This window comes from Tenrec ecaudatus, chromosome 13 (assembly GCF_050624435.1).
Source record: "Tenrec ecaudatus isolate mTenEca1 chromosome 13, mTenEca1.hap1, whole genome shotgun sequence".
Lineage (NCBI taxonomy): Eukaryota > Metazoa > Chordata > Mammalia > Afrosoricida > Tenrecidae > Tenrec > Tenrec ecaudatus.
Window position 1 is genome coordinate 89,488,464 of NC_134542.1, and position 6,385 is coordinate 89,494,848.

General features: G+C 41.5%; 1 non-coding gene across 1 annotated transcript; it reads right to left on the bottom strand.

The window, feature by feature from the left end:
- Window positions 1-5,367: 5,367 nt before the first annotated feature.
- LOC142425211 (small nucleolar RNA SNORA41) lies at window positions 5,368-5,505 on the bottom strand. The gene has a single exon (XR_012779565.1). It is a non-coding gene; the product is annotated as a small nucleolar RNA SNORA41 (small nucleolar RNA).
- Window positions 5,506-6,385: the final 880 nt, after the last annotated feature.

Sequence of the window (6,385 nt, forward strand, 5' to 3'; positions counted from 1 at the left end):
CAATGTCCTTCTGCTACCTTAATACTAAACCTATAAACATATGCACATAGATCTATTTCTCCATCCTCATATATAAATATATTGACATAGATACGTGTCTTTATCTAGACCTGTATAAATGCCCTTTGCCTCCCAGTCTATGTTATTTAGATATGTGTATGGAGATAGCATGCACAAAAACAAGACAGAGCAAAACCAAGCAACAATATACAGCAAAACATCAACAAACCAATGACAAAAAAAAACACAACAAGAAAGAAAAGCTAGTAGTTAGATCAAGGATTGTTTGTTGGCCTTTAGGAGTATTTTCCTGTACAGTCTGTTGGGGCACCACGCCCTGGCCCCAAAGTCCACCTTCAGCATTCCCTGGGGACCCCTCTACTCCATTCCCTTGCTGTTCTGTGGCATCTTCTTAGTGCTTTTCCTTGGTGTGGCAGAATCAGATTGGGTGCAATTCCTACACTGTGTCTCCGGTGTTGTTTCTTGTAGGGCTCTGGGTCAGTGAGGGTCGTCATATCTCATAGTGGGGCTGGCCATGTGGCCCTCTCTGTGAACTGGCTGCTCTAATTGGGAACATTGTCCTCACAGCCTGGTGGGCCAAGATGTGCTCCACACTCTTCTCCTTCCCCTTCATCTGAACCTGTGTGCTGTGATCAGATATGTCCCTCTCTCAGAGCTACAGATTCAATGCCGTCCTTTGAAATAAATTCTTCTGAGGGGGAGGGGCAGCTATCCACTTAGTAGTTGGGATGGGGGCTGCCCCCTCCCCGCCACCCCCCGCAGACTTCTCCACTGGGTCCTTACTCCATGCCAGCATGTTGCACTTACATCTTGGAGCACTGGGTTGAAGTCCATTTATAAAATCATATCATCTGCAAATAATGATAGTTTCACCTCTTCCTTTCCCAGATTAATACCTTTGATGTCTTTAATTTGCCTTATGCTGTTAGCTAAAACCTCCAGCACAGAATTAAATAAGAGTGGGGACAAGGGCATCCTTGTCTGGTCCTCTTTTTCAGTGGGATTGTGTTAGTCTTTTCTCCATTGACTACTATGTTGGCTGTTGGTTTTTAATATATAGCTTGGATTGCCTTGAGGAATTTTCCTTCCATTCCTATCTTCTCAATTGTCTTAAAGAGGAATTGGTGTTGGATGTTGTCGAATGCTTTTTCGGCATCTATTGATATTATCATGTGGTTCTTATAGTTTTTCATGTCAATGTGATGAATAACACTAATGGTCTTTCCTATGTTGAACCATCCCTGCATCTCTGGTATGAATCCTACTTGGTCATGGTGAATTATTTGTTTTATATACTTTTGTATTCTGTTGGCTAGTATTTTGTTAAGGATTTTTGGATCGATGTTCATGAGGGATATTTTTCTCTATTTTTAGATTCTTGTGGGATCCTTTTCCAGTTTTGGTATCAGAATTACACTAGCTTCATAGAAGGAGTTTGGGAGTTTGCCATCTTTTTCTATGTTCTGGAAGAATTTGTGCAGGATTGGTGTTAGTTCTTCCTTAAATGTTTGGTAGAATTCTCCAGTGAAGCCATCTGGTCCAGGGGATTTTTTGTTTGTAATCCCTTGATAACCTTGTCTATTTATTCTAGTGCTATGGGTTTGTTGAGATTCTTGATGTCCATTGAGAATAGACTAGGGAGGAATTTTTTTTCCAAGAATTTGTCCATGTCTTCCAAATTTATGAATTCATTGGACTACAATCCTTCATAGTACTGTGCAATTATCCTTTTGATTTCATTAGGGTCTGTTGTAATGTTCCCTCTTTCATCTCTTACTCTTGCTATTGAAATTTTGTTCCCTCCTTTCTTTGGTTAGGTTTGCCAATGGCCAGTTGATTCTGTTTATCCATTCAAAGAACCAACTTTTAGCTGCATGGATTTTTCCATAGTTTTCTTATTTTCCTTTTCGAATCTCAGACCTGATTATTATAATTTCTTTTCTTTTGCTATTAGTAGAATTGTCCTGCTGGCTCCGCTCTAGTTGTAAATTTTGTGCCAGCATATCAATCATGAGTCTCTCTTCCTTTCTCAGGTGTACATGTATTGCTACGAAACTTCCTCTGATAACTGCCTTTGTTGTACCCCATAAAATTTGGTATGTCATTTGGGCATTCTTATTTGCTTCTAGAAATTTCCTAATTTCATCTCTGATTTGTGCCAGTACCCACTCCTTTTGCAGTAGAGAGTTGTTCATCCTCCAATTGTTTGCTCTCATTTTCTTCATCTTCATTTTTGTTGATTTCAGCCTTATGGACAGTAGTCAGAGAGAGAGGTCTGTATGATATCAATGAGCTTAAATTTATGTAGCTTTACCTTATTCCCCAGCATGTGGTCTAACTTCGAATATGTTCCATATGAGCTTGAAAAGAATGTGATTTTTTTTCATATTTGGATGAAAATCTCTATAAATATCTATCAGGTCAAATTGTCTAATTGTAGTTTTTAGATCTCTAGCCTCCTTGTTGAGTTTCTTTCCCTGTGATCTCTCTTTCTCAGAGAGCAGTGTATTGAAGTCACCCACTATAATTGTTGAGGCTGTGATTTCTTTGTTCATCTTTTGGATTGTGTGGTTGATGTGTTCAGCGGGTCTCTCAATCCGGGAATATATGTTTACTATGCTTAGTGGTTCTTTGTCCATCATTCCCTTGAGCACTAAATAGTGTCCTGCCTTATCTCTTTTTATGGTTTGTACTTTGAGGTCAATTTTATCCAAGATTAGGATTGCAACCCCTGTTTTTTTTAATTGTTATTTGCTTGATATATCTTTCTCCAGCCTTTGATTCTCAGCCATTTTTTTCTGTAGCATTGAGATGTGTCTTCTGTACGTAGCAGATTGATGGGTTGTACTTTCTTAGCCAGTCTGCTAGTCTCATTCTTTTCATGCCTGTGGTCAGGCCATTGACATTCAGGGTTATTATCTCCATCGGCGGACCCTGTGAGGTCATCTTATACCTTTTGTGAGGGTGATTTCCTACTTTCCATTTTCATTAGTGTGTTGTGCATGTGTGTGTCTGTGTATCATTCTTGACTTCTTTCCATCCTAAAGCCATTGCTATCTTGGGGTCTGTTTTCTCTTTGTTGTCCTCTGGGTAAGGGTGTTTTATGTGGCAGTCTGTTATTTATGCTTGGTGAGTGTTGTTCTTCTGCTCGTACTGGCTCAGCAAGGATCTTTTGTAGGACTGGGTTTCTTCTAGTATATTTTTGAGTTTTTCCTTCTCTGGGAAGACTCTTACTTCTCCATCTATCTTGATCTATAATTTGGCTGGGTAGAATATTCTTGGGTTTTCATGGTTTTCTTTCAATTTTTGGAATATGTTACTCCACTCTCTCCTCTTCTTCATAGTTTCTGTTGATAGGTCTGAGCATATTATTATTTGGGAAACTTTATTTGTGATTTCTTGTTTTTTTTAGCTGCTCTCATGATTTTCTCCTTTTCCTCAATGTTGGATAGTTTAACAATTGACTTCTTGGGATTCAGTCTAGCTGATGTTCTTTCAGCCTCCTCAGTGGTTGCCTGGTTTTCATTTATTAAGCTGGGGAAAATTTCCTCCAAGAATTCTCTCACTATTGTTGCAGATGACTTTTTGTTGTGTCTCCCTCCGGGAACTAATAATTCTAATGTTGTTCTGCTTCATAGCATCAGACATAGCTCTTAAGCTTTCAGATCTTATTAGATTTTTGTTTGCATTTGTTAAAGTCTACTTGGCTGTCCTCCAAGTCACTGGTGCAGTTCTCTGCTTCCTCCAGTTGATTCTCGAGGCCCATGTTTCTGCTACTGTTTTTTTATCTCCTCCCTAAGATCTTGAATTTCCCTTTGGTGTATGGCCTTTAAATACTCTATCACTTCATACTTTTTCTGTATTGTGTCCCTCATTTCCTGTATGACACCAAGCAGCATTCTGAAATTTTCTTTCTGTGGCAACTCAATGTCTACTTCTTCTGTACATGTCATAATATGTACATTCGGGAAATTTTATAATATTTGGGAAATTTTCTGGCATTGACTTTTGTTTCTCCTGTGTTTTTTTTGTTGAGGTCATTGGGGCTGATGGAAGTTTGCACTGTGTTGTTTTAGAGGAGCTAGGTGCCATTCTCCAGTGAGTTGAAGAACACTGGCTTTTTCTGGGAGACTTGTAGAAATGCTTCTTCGAACTTCCTACAGCTAACTTCACTATGGAATCAACCTACCACTTTATCTTCCTGTGGCTTCCCTCTCAGGGGAGCGCCCCAGAAGGCTGGTGGGTTGTCTGGTTTGGTATTGTGGAGTTTGGGCAGAGGTTCCTGCAGCAGCTTGGAATGTTGACGAGTGTTGGCTGAGCTGCCTTAGGGCCCCAGGCACATAGGCAGGAATTCTTGGGTAAGAAGTTGGGCAGAATATCTCGGTGGAGGTCAGAAGGGTTTCCCCCAGCCTCGGGTTAGCAACACAGGGTGGAGCTCACCTAGTTGGCTTTGGCACAGGTATAAATGCCCTAGGCTCAGGGGAGTGCTGTGGAGTTAAGCAGTGGTGTGTGGGAGAACAGGAAAGAGAGAAAGAGGAGAAAAAAATAAAAATGTTAGCATGCTAAAAATTGTGGGAGGATAGAGTGAAGATACGGAAACAAAAGCAACCATGTAGTTGGGTCCCGATCCCTGCCTGTAGAGTTGCAATACAATGGTTCAGTCCCTGCCCCTAGGTTGCAGCAATATGGCGTGGCAATGTTGAGCAAAAGACCCTGAGCAGCCCTCCAAGAATGTGGGAGGATAGAGAGAAGAGATTGAAATAAAAGTAACAATGTAGCCGAACCCTCATCCCTGCCCATGGAGCTGCAAGTGTCCTGTCCCTTCCCCAAGTCAGGCAGTGGCAAATTGTGGCTGTGTTGAAACCAAGTCCTCCTACGGGCTCCAAATGGTCTCAGCTCTAGCAGAGACAGTGGCAGGACCAAGGTCAAGCCTCAGCTGCTTCCACTGGTGTAAGCCAAAAGCCCCCAGCCCCTCGAAACCCCATGGACCTTTGCCTACTTATCTATATGATGCTCCTCCTGCGTTCCAGGAGCATTGAATTTCCCTTTAAGTATTTCCCTCTTCTGAGCTGAATTCTGCGGAGTCCTCTGATATGTGCCACTCTGCTGCCATGTGCCCGGAAGTCCCAAGTGTCAATATTTTTCTAAGGCCAGCTTCTTTGCTCCATGCCTGGAAGAGCAGGCAAGGATTCAGTGTGTAACACAATTCACAGATTTGCCATATCTTTCTCCCACAGCGATTGCTAAGTTGTGTTGATTCTTATTCATGGAGACCCTCTGTACCACCAAAGGTAACACTGCTGAGTCTTACACTGTCCTCACTGTTGTTTTTCTTTTTTTCGTCTTCAGTGTCTGTTACACACATATTCCCAACTTTCCAATTTGCTGGGAAACAAGGATGTTACATTGGGTAACACTTTCGTTCCCACAGAGGAATGCCACAACTGCTATCAGAAAAACAGCTGCAGACCAATAGCTGTGGAATATTGTTTTTGAAACATTGTTGTAGCCACTGTATTGATCCATTTATTTGAGGGTCTTCCTCTTTTCCACCAATACTCTACCCAGCATGATGTCCTCTTTAAAGGAAAAGAGTGACCGATGAATTTGAGCAACTGATCTTTGGTTAATAGCTGCAGAACCAGGTAAATATATAAAAACACATATATGTAAATTTATCTATAAATGCATATATACTTACACATCCATACAGACATAAAAACCCAAACCAAAGCCATCACCGTCAAGTACATTCTAACTCATAGTGACCCTATACTACAAAGCTTCTCAGTAGCAGACAGCTTCATCTTTCTCCCACAGAAGGTGTTGGTGGATTTGAACCACAGACAGACCTTGTGGAGCAGCCCAATTCTAACTCACAGCACTACCCAGGCTTTCTTTTCAGCACACACTATTTGCTACATAGATAGGCAGTGGTATCTCATTTGGGATTAATTTTTATTTTCTGCACTTCCCACAGTGATCCCATTGTGTAAATCCGCTGCACAAACCCTCTGGAGTATTGAAAAGGAAGGATGTTACTTTGAGGACTAAGGTGTGCCCGACCCAACCCATGGTATTTTCAGTTACCTCATACGCATGTGAAGGTTGGCCGTTCAATAAGGAAGATCAGAGAAGAATGGATGCATTTGAATTGCAGTGCTGGCAAAGAGTATTGAAAGTACCATGGACTGCCAAAAGAACAAACAAATCTGTCCTGGAAGACGTATGATCGGAGTTTTCCTTCGAGGCAAAGATGGAGAGACTCCTTCTTACATACTCAGGACCTGTTGTCAGGAGAGAGGGGGCCCTGGAGAAGGCTATCATGCTTGGTAAAGTAGAGAAGCAGCAAAAGAGGAGGACA